Source organism: Lissotriton vulgaris, chromosome 1_1, assembly GCF_964263255.1.
Source record: "Lissotriton vulgaris chromosome 1_1, aLisVul1.2, whole genome shotgun sequence".
Lineage (NCBI taxonomy): Eukaryota > Metazoa > Chordata > Amphibia > Caudata > Salamandridae > Lissotriton > Lissotriton vulgaris.
In genome coordinates this window covers 1,417,212,839-1,417,229,374 of record NC_141685.1, presented here as the reverse complement: position 1 = coordinate 1,417,229,374, position 16,536 = coordinate 1,417,212,839, and the positions used below count along the sequence as shown (strand labels likewise).

The 16,536-nt window shown below is 47.2% G+C and overlaps 1 pseudogene; it reads right to left on the bottom strand.

Moving 5' to 3' along the window:
• Positions 1 to 9,725, bottom strand: part of LOC147750626 (uncharacterized) — a 29,018-nt pseudogene extending 19,293 nt beyond the window's left edge.
• Between the last annotated feature and the right edge of the window lie 6,811 nt (positions 9,726 to 16,536).

Genomic DNA, 16,536 nt, shown 5'->3' with positions numbered 1-16,536 from the left:
GCGCTGAACCATCAGTGTATATGATGCAATGGAAATCCTCCAAAGGCCACATAGCCAAAGGTGCAAGATGAACAAACTCATATTGCAAAAACTCTGGCGACCGTAAGGAGGCATCAAACATGAACGTGACATCCGGAGACATCAATGATGCGGCCCATTGTATCCACCGAGGTTGCAAAGCTTTAGAATTGGGTACACTGGCTTTCGTAACTGCATCCAAAGCAGGACACGGGGTAACCAGCAACATGCGTTTTCCCTGTGACAGAGCGCGTTCCTTCAGAAACTTTCTCCACAGTGGAAAATCGCATTTCAGCCGAAGTGTACAAGTGTGACTTGTAAGCAATAGGTACTGTATCTCTTTCGTTAAAAGTAAGGTATGTGAAACCCAAAGTCCCAGGGATGATTCTTATCACCAGGTTGGTGTGATTATCACGAGTCTATAAGTATTTAGAAGCGAGCAGATCAGCCTGCAAAGATTGCAGTATAGCCGAGTGCTCAGGCAGCCAGTTTGATTTTGTAAAATTTGGTTGTATCAAAGCATACAAGGGCTTGATACGCTGGGCATATTCAGGTATGTATGTCCTCCTGAAATTTAAAAATCCCAGCAAAGACTAATTTTTTCAGGGTTGTCGGAGCGCGCAATTGTGTGCATTTTTCCAAGAAGTGAAGAGCTAAACCTCGACCTTCATTGTTGAACTCGTAGCCCAGGATCAACACTGTGTACTCTGCAATGTGCGATTTTGCAAAGTTAAATTTGTAACCAAAGTCCGCAAAGCTTCAAATTAAAACTCGACACAGATGCTCCCACAGTTCATCATCCGTGAGATAAATGTCATCCACATATGAACAAGCATCCGGGTCAACTCTCTCGAAGAGAGAGACTATGCGGGCAGCAAACACTCCAGGACAATTTTATAGCCCATCGGTAAACGTTTGAAATGTTGCTGGACACCGCCGCAAGTAAAGGAGGTCCATTGGGAACTCAGACCATCCAAATGGTGGGCATAAAAACGTTGGAAATGTCTAGCGTGGTCTTAAATCGCTTACGCACGAGACTATCCACCAAAGCAGAGCCGTGAGTATTCTGTACTGCACAGGTATGGCAATGCGAGTTTAAATGCCGGTAATCCAATACCAAACGATATGAACCGTCAGGCTTGGTCACAGTAAAAAGAGGGTTATTCAGTGGTGACACACAAGTTTCAATCACTCCCTGATATTCCAATTGTTCAAGGATCGCCGCAATGGAAGCCTTCGCTTCACGACTTATGGGGTACTGAGGTTGAGTACGGCACAAAGCCAGCACAAGGGCCTTAACCCACTCTTCTGCAAAATTCAGCGCATGCTTCTTCGAGACCGTGTGCGCGAAACTAGGGAGGATTACCTCCTCCCTTCTTGGAGCCACGAGCACAAAAGGTGGGGGCCAGTCAGCCTCCGCTAACAAAATGTCATAGGTAGTCGTAAGATTCTCCCAAAATACCCTTTCTATGGTACGTTGAATGTCACCTTCAATGAATAAGACTATTTCATAGAGTCTGTCAGGGGGAGCTACTCTAGTGTCAGCTGTCTCCACAACAACATAACGGTCAGTCGCTGTCACCTTCAGTAGTGGACGCAGGGCCTCTCGCACTATGGTAATCTCCGCCGCGCTGTCCAGCAAGGTCAGAGCCCATGTCAGATTCCAAAGCTGGGTTCTCACTCTCTGTGGCATATCTGTGTGCTGTTAAAGCAGCAACTTTCTTTTTCTGAAACTGGGGTCTCGTCGGTGTAGAATCGTCCTGCTTGCCTTTACCGTCTTTCGGGCGGGGCTGGTCACGTCCTTGCTGACCACCCCGACCCCTGCCGCTTCCTCCACCACCGGTCGAAAAGGCCGATGACTCCTGAAAAGAACGAGGAGAGCGTTGGTCAGAAACCTGAAAACGATCAGGTGATTTTATTATCGCGCAAGTCATAAACACGTTCGGTGGGCGCAGGCAACGGAGACGGAAACTCCTGTTTCTTTTGTTGTTGTTGCTTTCCATGTTTCTGTTTTTTAGGCCAATTTTGTTTCTTGGTCTTGGGCTGGTCGTCAGTTTCCGACTTCTGCCCTTGGGGTTGTTTTTTCTCTTCAGTAGAAAAATGCTTGAGACCCCTACTATTGCGGCCCACGGTTTTATAAGCCGCCACAATAATCCTCGCCAACTGCCAGGGTTTTTCCGCATCGGGAATCACCTGCAAAGCATTGGCAACCTGAAAGTTCACTGCATCCCCCTTGACATTAGCAAGTATGAGATCGGAAACCACATCAAAGGTGCCACAGAGGCGCATACCCAATTCAACCGCAGCCTCTGGTCCGTGCTCATCCTGAACACGTTTAAGGACCGTCGGCAGGACAGTCATAGACAGAGTGCCGTAACACCTCGTATAGACCGCCGCAAATGTCTTACCCCAGGTCTCACAGTCAGTAAGCTAATTGTCAGAATCCTGTGTTTTTCACCAGGAGACGTGTTAGGAAATACTGCTTCCAGCTGGTCAAACTTTTCGGCAAGCCAGAAAGGAAAATCATCCTTTTCTTGGGGGCGCTTGCCCATCACAGCGTTGATCATAACGGGACTGAGCTTCATACCGTCCTGTCCGGCAGGAAGCGCCGCACCACCCGGGGCCCCGCCCGGGAGATTGTGGGTAATGTATTGCACTAACGACCTAATCACGCTAATTGCGACCACATGTAGTTGTCTTAACTCAGCCACGTTACATGCTCCGTGCTGAGGATGAGGCGTAAATCCATCCAAAACAGGCCAAGTTGCGCCTGGAATGGACAAAGGACCTAACCTTGGAGCTGATAATGAGTGGGGTAGGGCGCCAACAAACCAAACATGATGCTGCCAAGTATCATTAGTATTCGCGTTCATAGCCGGGAAGGTCACCCATGAGTAAAAAATCTCATACGGGTAAGCCACCTCTGCACTCACTACCATGATCACGGCCATGCCATCTTCAGGGACATTATAATTCTGTAAATGATTGCGCACCGCAATGCGGCTATGTTGCGCAATGTCCACCGCAGCCATAGTGACACAGAAAGAAAAAGTACAAAGTAAACTTAGTAACACCACTGGGTAGTACTTCAAGGAAACCGTTTTTTGAAAGATTCAAGCTTGAAAGTACCTACGCAAACATAGGTAGGTTTGTCTGACACTACCGTTAACCGGAAACAATAGTGAAGGGGTTAAGGACCGAATGATGTACTACTCAAGTATCATGCAATAAGACCACCAACGATTGGGTGCCATGTCGCAGGGATTCCGTGCTGAGACAGAACTGTGCATAGAGGCTTGGAACCTCAGTGAATTAGGGTGTGCCAAAACTCACCTTAGTACCCAAAAATCCCTTACCAGACTAGCAATCAGCGCCTCAGAGGGGGACCGGAGTCTGCAGGAGGAATTCCAGCCTGAGACTCAAAGTACCACATCATCTGATGCTAGCAGTGATGCATCCATGTTGGCGGGCACAAGGAATTGAGACTCTGCCTCATCTTCAACCACACATTGGCCAGTGCCCACCGTCCCAGCCACTTCCTCTGGTGCTGCCCTTGTCTAGGTCAGTAAGAGGGGATGAGTTCCCTTCATACCTGGCACCGCTGACACTGCCCCTGTTCCCCCTGCTACCCCCAGTGATGAGTCTGTGGTTCTTTTGCACCAGCTGTGTGTGGGCCAGACAGCTCTCCTCAATGCCTTCATTGACCATGACAAAAAATTAGCCCAGGTGGTTGCTTACATGGAGGGCATACATTCCAATGTGGGTGGGCTGCACCGTACTGTCCAGGTTTTCTCCTCCACGGTGACGTCTGCCCTTCAACAGGCACATACTCCCATTCCTGCTCCAGGGCCTCTGTCCACCCCCCAGGTAGTCGCCACATCTGATGATAGTGACCACGGTTCTCATATGCCACAGTCACAGTACAGCACATGAAGCGCACAGCAGAAACAACCCAAGTGGTCATGCCCGCAGACACCATCCCCACAGAAGAGCAAAGCCAGCCTAGAATGCAAAGACAAAAGCCTGTCAGGCAAAACCAAGGCCCAAAGTGTCTGTGTCTGCATCTGATGCAGCTTTGTTGGTGTGTGTGCCTGTTGTGTCCACACCACTTTCCATCAATCCCAGTACATGGAAACCCTTTCGAATCCCCGAGAAGTGGCAACGCACATCGCCACAATCTCCCAGCCACACTGTTTCTCAGGTCTGCATGACTTCACCTCCACGTGCCACTACACCACCTGGTCCAAGCAGCCCTCCGGCTTGCCAAGCCACTAATAGCACTACCTCACCTGGGCCACTCTCTCCCCAGTCTCTAGTGCTCCAACTGTCCCCGACACAGAGCAAGCTCCCAGTCCGCCTGACAGCCAAGTCTGAGTGGTAGACCCCCTCACACACCTGTCTCTCACACAGGTGGGCCTGTACTGCCCATTGTTACCCCCTGACTGTGTTGCTGCCCATGGAAGGGTACAGTCGCACACACTCCCTGTGCAGATTCTCATGTACTCACCGTGAACATTGCCCTGGACACTGGCCTTGTTGCTCTTTGCTGTGTTGGCCTTTTCCCTGTGCAGCCTCTCATGTAGTCGCCCTGCATTTTGCCTTGGACATTGGCCTTGTTGCTCTTTGCTGTGTTGACCGATTCCCTATGCATCCCTCATGTACTCGCCCTGTACTTTGCCATGGACACAAGGTTACCTGTTTTGCCCTTGCCTGTGCAGCCTCTCATGTACTTGCCCTGGACACTGGGCTTCCTATTTTGCCCTTGCCTGTGCAGATTCTCATGAATATGCTGTGCAGCCTGTTTAGAATGAAATGAACGGCTGACTATGGTTATGCACTTACATTTCTATGTAAAAATGTAAGTTCATCGATTGTGCAATACATGTCTGGAGCTTGCCGCACAAATGCTCCACTGTCAGACAGATCCCAAGGCTTGTATTGAAAAGGAGGGTGCACCAAAAATGCAAAGTACAAGAAAGCTCCAGAATTGTCCAAATTTCTTTATTCTTTTCAATCTTTTTTTTCAAGAAAAAACACCTCAGCCAACACGTTTTGTCAGTTTGAACTTCGTCAGGGCTCATGCATCCCTTGCAGGTCCAAAGAGTGCTTCAAAGGTATGGTCCTAATTGCGCCTTATTCTCTTAAGCACATATGATGTCACGTAGTGATGAAGAAAATAGTTGAAAGATCAAAGATTAATTTATAATTGGTCAAGAGCTCGTAACAATATCTCGAGATCCATGCTGCAACTCTGACCGTAGGAACTCCTTATCACAAAAGGGCGGGCGGCTGCTACACTGGCCTATCGCTCTCTCATTTCTACTTGCGGTTATTGATGCCGCTTTTTTACTCAGCATTTTGGGTTATTGGCCCAAGCTGACTTTCTTATCGACTGGTTGTGGTTTTTTTTGGATTTGAATTACAGTCTGAGTTGCAGCGTGGATCTTGTACTTTGCTTTTTTGGTGCACCGTCCTTTTCAATACATGTTGTGCAGCCTGAACTGGCCACTGGCCTCTGGCCTTCCTGTTTTGCCCTTGCCTGTGCAGATTCTCATGGATATGCTGTGCACCCTGAACTGGCCACTGGCCTTCCTGTTTTGCCCTTGCCTGTGCAGATTCTCATGAATATGCTGTGCAGCTTGAACTGGCCACTGGCGTCCCTGTTTTGCCCTTGCCTGTGCAGATTCTCATGGATATGCTCTGCATTTTGAGCTTTGCTCTTCTCTACTGTTGGTGCCAATCTGTGCAATATGTGAATACAGAAAGTTACTCCTGTTGTCTGTTTTGTCAGTGTCCTTACTGAATAAAGTTATTTTGGTGTGTGCATATGGTTGACTGTTCCCCATGCTCAGTGTGGCACTTCAACATTGCCAATGTCTCTGCTCTTTTGTTCACAGGAGTGACAGAGACTTCAGTTCTTTCTGACACTGATACTTGTGGTGTCTGTGATGTAAAGTTTACCTGTATTGCAGTTGTCATTTTCATGGTTTGTAAAGGTTGGCTAGATTCTTCACATGTCAGGTTGGGGGACACTCCTAGCACAGAGTGTGATTATGTGCACAGGTTTGCATGCAGGCTGGGCAATGTCATCATGTATGTGTGTTATTCCTTTATGTGTGCCCAGCAGTGTATGTGTATGGTCATCTTGTGATGGCCCATCATCCTGGTCCCATGGCCTACCTGAGATGTGTGCTCTTGGGTAGTCAAGAAGTGTGCTGTGTGAAGGGTGTTACTTTGTAGGGAGTGTTGATGTGTGTGTGCCCCTGCATTGTCAACCACACATGTGTCACCCAGCAGCTGTGTGCCTGTTGTTTTGATTGTTAAGCCCTGTGGATGTGGTTGTATGCACATTTGTGAGCTGTATGCTGTGCACTGTGCAGTGTGTTGGTGTGTCCATGCAGTTCTGTCTGACTCCTACTTGTTCTTTTTGTCACTTGTGAGTGTGCAGAGTGTGTGACTGGCACATCAGTGTTGTGTTTGGTTGATCATCCTTGTGTCTTGATTCTGTTTGTGTAGACTGTACAGACCTGCAGATCCACACTGCCATTGATTGTGGTTGTGTTTTCGCATACATTGCTGGCACATGGTGCCTTTTTGCCTCCAGTATGGCATGTTGTGTGTGGTGTCATGCCATCCCCTAGGTGTGCTTCAAATGCCTACCCATTGTGGGACTGGACTCCCTCTGTTTGTGTTTGATGCATTCCTGCCATGTCCACTACTGATGTGCAGTACACTTCACTTAGAAGTTGGCTGTCCCCTTGGTTTGTATGTATGTGTGTGTGCTTCCTCATCACTTCATTTGTGACATTGTGCTGTGTGGTTCAGTTATTTGGCCAGGAGCTATGTGCCACTCAGGATGTTTCCCCAATTGTTTATTTGTGATGTTCTTGTGCTGTTTGGTAGTCATGGTTGCTCATCTGCTGTTCAGCTGTGTGTGCTGCCCAGTCCTCTGGTCAAGTTGATTCCACCTGTGTATCCCATATTCGTGCATCTGTTGATGTTGTGTTGGATGAATGTGTGTTGGCTGTGGTATTGCATTACTTCCTGGGTGTGCTGTTGTCTTTGTGCTATGTGGATTTGTGTTGTGTGGGTTGATGTTGTGTCACTCATGTCTGTGTGTGTCTGGTATGCTTGGTGTGCACACACTGCTTGTTGTGCTTACAGTGCTGTGTGTATGTTGCCTTGTCATTTCCTGGTGTGCATCCCCTGATGTCTTGCAGTGTTTGTCCTGTTTTTTTTGCCTGTGCATCTGTTGTTTGTTTGATGTAGCTGTGTTGTTCTGTGATGGTGCACTTCTTGTGTGTGTTGTGGTATGTTGTGTGTGCATTGTTCCTCAGTGATGCGGTTGTTCCCTCCTGTGGTATGTGTGCTCCCAATGCCTTTCCACAGTTTGGCTGCACTGGGCATGTCTATTTTTGTTGTGGTTCTGAAGATCCGGAATAACACACTTACTGGGTCTCGGCGGTGGGGGAACCGCCCAAGTCTTCCATACCCTTCATACGTAGTAAAAGGAGACACAGGAGCCTTCGTCTGCAGGAGGAACCCAGATTTATTCAAATAGCCCGGGCTAGAGGACCAAGCTCGTTAGAAACAAGACAGAGGAGGCTGCTGCTTTACTCCGCAGCTTACAAGCCTTTTATACTTTTTCATTCCAGTCTTTTGGCTGTTAATCCATTGTTTAATCAGGGTATTGTTTGCAGTTGATAACCAGATCCAGACGATGTTTGTAGTTAGTGACCTGGTCAAGGCTTGGTACTCAAATCATTGTTCACTCAGCTTGATCAAAGCATGGTCATTTAGGTCATTGTTCGATCAGCTTGATCAAAGCTCGGCCCTTCAAACCATTTTCAAATCACCCTGATCAAGGCCCAGCAGTCAGACCATTGTCCAGATAAGCTGATCATGGTGTCAAGGATGTTTACCAGGCAGGGAGCAGGAGATGGAAAACAAATAATTTACACAGGTCGTGAGTGTCTCATGGCTTTCTGTCGAACTGCAAAGAACAGGGGCGTTGGGTGTGCGACAGTTCCTGGGCAATAATGCAGGCTGCAAGATGGTTTTTGTCGTGTCAGTTAGAATTTCCTCAGGCATCAGCAGAAACGACCAGGTGGGTCGTGTGTAAGTGTTTGACACGGAATGGCAATGAAAAAACAATGGAGTCCTGGCACAAATGAACGCCGACCAGAAGAACACTTTTCCTCAGACCCTCCATTTGCCTTTGAGTGGCAAATACTTTAAGAAATGTTCATAAGACCATCGGTTTCTTGTTGGAGCATCATCATCATATTGGTGTTCTGAATGTTAGAGGGTGGAGGCTTGATGGTCTGGACACACATTGTACAGAGCACTGGCAGGCACTGAAAGCACAAACAGCAGGATACCAGGACAGTTACTCCCAAGGCAAGGAAGATGAGGACCCTCCACCCCCACTGGGAAAGGGGGCCCTAGATCCAGCCTGTGAGGGACCAGTTGCCTTCATCCAGATGAATTTCGGAAGAAAGGCAATGCAGACGTTGGATGGCATCGTACACTGTAGGTGTGTTGTCTGGGATGTACACGCAGCAGCTGGAGCCGATCAATTTACGCACACCACCACGATCAGCAAGGATGACGACTAGGACCATGCGGTTCTGAAGTGTTATAAGGTGGTCCGCACCAGCTGTTACTGTGATGGTGACTTCAAGGACCCTGGTCAGTCCTTGTACAGACAGACTGTTTGCCATGGGGCCCCAGAAAGGAAGGAAACCTTTAAAGAAGTCCCCGGTTTCCTGGCCTGCTGCATCCTCGGCTGATATGACACCCCTACGTGAGCGGCGCAGAGCGCCCTTGATTGGCAGGTGGTAACCTCCATGGGTGGAATACGTTGGTGGAAGGAGGAAGGCCAGATAGCAGGTACCAGACCAGTTATGGGGGAGCCAAGTGTAGGCTGCAGTGCCACAGATGAAATAGGTGTTGGGGGATGCCACCAGCTTCGGAGGATATGTAGAGTTTAAAGCTTCTGTGATATCACAAGTACTGGTACCAACTTTCTTAGTCCCTAGGCCATGGATGCAGACAAGGCCTTGCACATTTATGACATTCACAGTGTCTCATTCATCGGGCAGTATCCTTCTTGTGCGGAATCTGGAAAATGTTCGTTGAGTGGTTGAGTTGAATACTACCATCTCACAGAGTTCATCTGGTGATAGTAGCGATGTGGATGAGCTGGTCGGGCAAAAAGGAGCATTGGCATGGCCAGATCTGTTCCGCCAGAAGTCATACCGAAATGTTCCAAGGGCATAATTGTCAGTACCATTGACAGTGTAGGCCTCCTGTATCAACATCCGCCATGCAAGACAAGACCCAGAGATGGACAAGGGGTAGGGAAAGAATGGGACAGGATGTATCATGGAATACGGCATCAGTCCACACACCCAGCAGTTGGAAGTGTTCATGATCAGCTGATGATGATGCAACATTTGGATGAAGGTGTTATTAAAGAATTCTGCACGGCGGGGTAATTCGTGGGCTGGTAGCGTGACATACTGGTGTTCTGCAGGAGTCGGGGTAGGAGTTGGTGAAGTAACAGGATGGTAGATTAGTAATAGCCAACCAAGGATAGACAGGATGAGGGAGACAAACAGTGTCACCACGGTGGCCATGAAGCATTTACTATGTCGGAGACTGACATATTGTTTCTGGATTTGGGTGTTTTGGACGGCAGCCATTGTGCTAAGCCAGGCACCTCTAGTGGCTGTCTTTGATTGGTGGTTGCTTCACTGGGAGCAGGTGCCAAGAGCCCTATGGCATATCCTAATCTGACACCCCAGCACCGTTCTTAGCCAGGAGATCACAGCCCTACAGCGTATAGGCACTTAGCAAAGTCAAGAGCAAGCATTCCCTCGGGCGCCAGTTATATCTATCGGAAGTAGGGACAGTATGGTCGGAAAACAATTGTTCTTGATGTTGAGCAGAGTTAAGGGAGGGTTCCACCCTTCCTTTTAGTACGCTGTCACTCTCTGCTTCCGTAGATGTAAAATGCAGTCTGGCATCGCTGAATGGGACCAAGGTCGGGACTGTTTCTGTTTCTGAGTCTCCTTGTCCTTCCCTCACCCACTGATCATAGGGGAGGGGCAGAGGCACACACCTGCAGTGTGACGAATGCACCCAATTCTTCCTACCTTCTACTTTCACAGCAGTGTGGGTGGCCAGCAACACCTGATGGGGCTGTGTCCAGCAGGGCTCGAGGCTCTTAGTCCGTTGAAAGTTCCATACTAAGACATATTCCCCAGGTTGGATAACGTGTCCTGGGCCCTCGCATTTGTCAGGTATGGCCTCATGCACCTGGTGATAAAGAGTATGAAAGGTATTAGTCAGACTGTACAGATAATCAGTTAATACAGGGTATTCAACATCAGACAGCTTCCTAGGCCGTGGTACACCCCATACATTGGCAGGCCTCCTGAACACAATCTCATCGGGGGATAGCCCTATCCTGGTGTGGGCCGTTGTTCTTGTGGACAGTAGGGCTAAGGGCAGAGCATCAACCCAAGTGACACCTGTCTCGGCTACTATTTTGGCCATTTTAGTTTTTAGGATGCCATTGTACACCTCCACCAGACCTGCTGACTGGGGGTGGTTAGCTGCATGAATTTTTTGTTATATACCCAATGCTGTACAGACATATTCCATAATTTGAGCCGTAAAGTGGGCCCCGTTGTCACTCCAGACCAAGCGTGGCAAACCGAATCGTGGGAGGTACTCTTTTAATAGCACTTTGGCAGTAGTGATAGCAGTGCAGTCTTTGACGGGGTAGGCCGCCACCCATCGGCTGAAGGTACAGACTAGGTGTGGGCGGAAAATCCGTTCCGCTCGCGGATTTTGCGGATTTTCGGGAAATCCGCAATCCGCGAGATTTGCGAATTTCCCGCAAAATCCGCAAATCCGCGAGCAGCGGATTTTGCTCGCACTGCTCGCACTGTTCGCGTGAGTTCGCGCCCCGCGAATAAGTGCAAAATTGCAGATATACGATTTTAGCAAAACTGAAAGTAACTACTTACGAGGTTCAAAAGTTCAGGCACATCATTAGTAGCCATTTCCTGTAGTGCTTCCTGAGGGGCCCCTCCAGAGTTCAGTTGCCAGTTGAAACTATTATGTGACCCTGCTCTGAACCTCAGAATAGTTACACATATGCCACAAAGGTCCTGAATTACAGCTAAGGGAGACAAGCAGGAGCCAGGCTGGAAGTTAAAATCCATTAATCAGCCCCTAATTCATTATTGTCAGTTGGGGCAGGGCAGGTGTTGTAACTAATTTTGCAACAATGAAAGCACTTAGCAAGTGCAAAAGATCACTAATCAGGGCGCACTAAGGAAGCAGGTGCCAGCTAAAAAAATATTCTGTGACACATTAATCAGCCCCAAATTAATTCAGGTCACTTGAGGCAGGGAAGGTGTGCTTTGCTTTGCCGAAAATAATGTACACTGGACAACCAGAGGGTGTGATGATGAAACAGAGGGTGGCATGGGTGGGCCAGAGGGTGGCATGAGTAGTCAGAGAGTGGCAGTGGTGACAGAGAGTGGCAGTGATGAAGAAGAGTGTCCCAAACAGGCTGGACACGTAGAAACAACAAGTTCGCAAAACTTGCGACCCGACAGGTAAGTTCGCACATTGCGAAATTGTAAAAACCCTCGCGAACTGGCAGAAACACGGGCGAACACAAAAAAAAAAAAAAATCCGCAAATTCGCGGGAATTCGCGGATTTTGCGGATTGCGAATCCGCAAATCCGCAAAATTCGCGAACGCGAGATCCGCAAAATTCGCTCATGCCTAGTACAGACCACCATCAGGACATATTTCAAATTGTTACATCTGTCCATCTGGATGTATTCCATTTGGAGGACTTCAAAAGGGAAGGTAGGAGGAGAGAATCCTCCCTTAGGAGTAACTGTGCCTTTTCCCGGGTTATACATTAGGCAAATCATGCATGTTTTAACCAGTTTTTCAGCATATGCTGGTATCTTAGAGTTGTACCATGTAGGTTCCAACAGTTTACAAATTCCTTTTGCACTAATGTGAGCAGGACCATGGGCCATTGTAACTACTGATAGCACAGGACTGTCAGGTAACATCCATGTCTTTCAATAGTCGTACGGACCCAGCAATCATCAATTCCCTCCTTTGCTAATTGCTCCTTCCACACCCTTAGTTCCTCAGGAGTAGTATGGGACTGAATATCAATCACACTTTGTACTGTATTTTCAACCATGGGCTCGTCTGCCACCCACCTAGCGGGACCTCCTACATACATTCCTTCTCTTTTCCTAAGAGCTGTTTGTCTGGCCGTCTGGTCAGCCAGGGCATTGACTTTCCCAACATCATCTGTCACTTTCTTATGGGCCTTACGTTTTGTAATGGCCACCTTTCTAGGGAGTGTCAGGGAGTCTAACAATCGGTGAATTAGGGTGCCATGTTGAATCTTGGTCCCATGAGAGGTAAGGAAATTCCTTTCTTTCCATAACCTCCCGAAGTTGTGGGCCACCCTGAAGGAATATTGGCTGTCAGTATAAATATTTACCGTCATCCCTTTACTTAACTCACAGGCTCTTGTGAGGGCCACTAATTCTGCTGCTTGAGCAGAGTACTGCGGAATCTGAGCTGTTTCTACTACTTGCCCTAATGTCGTGAGGGCGTAGGAGGCTGAGGTGTTAACATCTGGCCCTCTGAGACATGATCCGTCCATATTCAGTGTACCTCCTGGTTCTGCTATCGGGGTATCCTGTAAGTCAACCCGTCCCTTCGTCTCCTCCTCTGTCCTTAATATGCAGTCATGTGGGTCTAAGCGGGCATCCTGAGTATCCAGTGGGAGTAATGTGGCGGGGTTTAGTACAGTGCATCTCTTGTTGTTAATGTGGCTGGCAAAGAGTGTCAGTTCATATCCTGTGAGTCGTGCGCTAGTGAGGTACTGTGTCTTAGTGTCATTAAGGAGGGTATCCACAGAATGGGGGACCATCAAAGTCAGGGGGGAGTTCATGACGATCCCCGCACTCTGACGGACCATGAGGGCGGCAGCAGCGGTCGCCCGTAGGCATCCTGGGAGAGCCCTTTCAACAGGATCTAAGGTGGCTGAAAAATAGGCACATGGCCGATGGTGACCTCCGAACACCTGGGTCAAGACAGCACATGCACAGCCGTCTGTCTCATGTACAAAAAGAAAACATTGTTTGTTATAATCAGGAGTACCAAGGACTGGAGCAGTACACAGAGCCCTCTTTAAGTCTTGGAAGGCCTGCGCATGCTCTCTAGTCTATGGAAAGGAACTGTCTGATATGTCTTTAGTGGTGAGGGCAAGAAGAGGTTTGACCATGGCTGAAAAATTGGAAATCCACTGTCTACAGTATGAGGTTAGGCCTATGAAGGCTCGCACCTGCTTTTGTGTTCATGGGGCCGTCATAGCATTGATAATGGCTACACGATCAGCGGTGAGCTGCCTTCCCTCCTTCGAGAGGAGATGACCTGAATAGGTCACATTCTCTTGACAAAACTGAAGCTTTTTTAAAGAGACTTTGTGATTATGGAGGGTAAGTCGGCTTAACAAACAGAGAGTAGCTTCTTTACATGATGGGGCAGAATTTGCAGCAATAAGGAGGTCATCTACATATTGTAATAGTGTGGAATTATCATGGAGTTCCAAGGAATCTAGTTGACTTTTTAAGGCTTGACTATAGATACTGGGGCTCTCGGTGAAACCTTGAGGGGCGTGGCAGAATCTAAAGCTCCACCCACCAAGGGAAAAACCAAAAAAAGTCTGCTGTCAGGATGTATAGGAATGCAGAAAATATGGTCCCAGGCCTTTTTTGATGCTAACAGGTATAGTGCATCAAGGGGAGTGGTTTGGGATAGCTTCAAGGCAGGATTAAGAGGAGAGACCATAAGCTATACTACCCGGGTATGGAAAAAGATTAACAGGGAAAGGGAAGCATTGATGGGAAATCTGAGTGAGGCAGAGACACAACACAGACAAGATATAATCCTAGGGGTTCAATCTGTCGAGAGTCTACATAGAGTAAACTCCCTAAAAGCAGAGATCCAGAAACAACTAGCTATAAAGGCAGCAGCAAATTATCAGGCACAGAGATCACGCCTCTATGAAACTGGGGAGCAAGCAGGCAGAGCACTTGCCCTACGAATCAGACAGGTGGCTAGTAAGAACATAGTGACACAAATTGAATATCAGGGCCAAATATATGACAAATCAGGCGAAATTTTGGAGGCTTTCAGGAAATTCTTTCAAGAACTATATCAGGAGGAGGCAGGTGTAGAGGCTCCTAATATAAGTTGGCTAGACAAGGGTAGTAAGTTAAAACAGGCCCACATCGAATCTTTGGAACAAGATATCACTATGTCGGAGGTATTGGAAGACCTGCAGGATCTGGCAAGCGGATAGGCTGCGGGCCGGGATGCAATACCGTTAGAGTTGTACAAAAGCCTAAGGGATTAAACAACACCGATGCTTTTAGATTTATTGAAAGGCGTCATGAATACAGGCATAATACCCAAGTCCTGGCAAGAAACTAATATAGCGATCGTTCACAAAAAAGGAAAACCAAAGACTAACCCTGGTTCCTACAGACCAATATCTTTGATTAATAGCGATAACAAGCTATATGCAAAAATTATGGCTGCACGCATGGGGAGGATCATTGCGTCCTTGGTTTCCCCCTGGCAGCATGGGTTTATCCCAGGAAGGGGTACCACAGATCATATTAGGAGAGCTATCACCTTATTTGACATCGGTGCTGCTAGGGGGGAGGAGGTCGCACTGATCCTCCTCGATGCGGAGAAGGCATTTGATCGCGTCAGATGGAGTTTTCTATGGAAGGTTCTGGAGGCAAGGGGGTTCGGTCCTAGATTCTGCCAAGCCATTCAGGCTATGTATTCATCAAGTATGGCAAGAATCCAATTAATGGGTGAAAGATCAGGTAAGATCAACATAACAAGGGGTACGAGACAGGGCTGTCCATGTTCTCCAATCTTGTTCGTGCTTTATATAGACCCCTTAATTACACAAATAATGAACAGTGCGGTCACTAAACCAGTAATAACTAATGGGTTTCAGACTAAACTTCTCGCATATGCGGATGACTTAGCAGTTTTCACCAAAGACCCAGAGTCAGCTATGAGGGAGGTTGTTAATATAACCTGTCGGTTTGGAGATGTGTCGGGTTACCGATTAAATGTGGACAAAACACAAGTACTATGCTCTAAAAAAATAGCCATGTTAGATGTTAGATACGTAGAATCTGTAGTTTACTTGGGAATAATAATAAACGCAGAACCGGGTAAAATAATTAACGATAATTACACACCGCTTATGCATTCGATGGAACCAGAATTAAAAAGAATGGATTCATTACAGCTGTAGTTGATTGGGAGGGCTAACGTTATAAAAATGACTATGTTTCCCAAGGTCCTTTATAAATTAAGGTCAATCCCATTTAAAATTGATGAGAAGATAATTAAGAAGATTGAGGCTATATTCATGAAATTCTTGTGGCAATATGGCAAAACAAGGCGATCAAACAGATATATGTCACTACCACAAGATAGAGGAGGGCTGGGATTGCCAGATATAAAGAGCTATCATTTCGCATGTCTCCTCACAGACATGGCAATCCTATTCCACCCGGGGGGCCCAACCCTCAGGCAGGCGGTGATACCATCAATTTTTCAGCTATTGGTGGGAAGTGAAGCCGTAGGGCTCTTATTAAGGAGAACTCAGAGGAGTTATTACAAGGAATTTGGATATAAGACGCTTGAAGATGTATGGTATATGTGGAAAACTGTTAAATAAATCCTAGATATACCCACTTTTCATCATAGCACACCAACTCAACACTCTTTCCAAACCTTAGCAGGGATGGAGCGTGGCGTCACTGGGAGAGTCAGGGTATTGTGGAGCTGGGGCAAATAATGATTAGAGATCATTGTAGAACACTTGAAGAACTTACGCAACACTATTCATTACAAGGTTATCAAGAGTTTAAATACTTACAGATTGTCAATAGAATTAAATCAATTAGGCCACGTATCACTTTGTCAGGGAGATATGAATTATTCGAGTATCTGAAGTCGGGGGGCCATAGAATTAGGGATATATATAAAATATTTATTGAAGCATCAATGGACGATATGGGTAAAATGGAAGCTGCCTGGTCCAAAAAATTGGGGGATCCGGAAGTAGATCTTGATAAGGCTCTAGCTATGGATAAAAGGTTTCTGTGCTCTTCGAATCTCAGGGCCCAACACTATAAAACTTTATTCAATCTATACTATACCCTGGAAAAATTATTCTCTTGGGGGAAAGCGACAGATAGCAATTGTCCCAGATGTGGAAATGGTCCAGCTGATATCATACACATGTTCTATGGCTGTGAAAAACTAAAAAGCATTAAAACTGAAATAGAGCAGTTTTTAGAGGGGCTTCTAGATGTCAAAATGAATCCATCCCCAACCCTGATAATAATTGGATGTGATGTG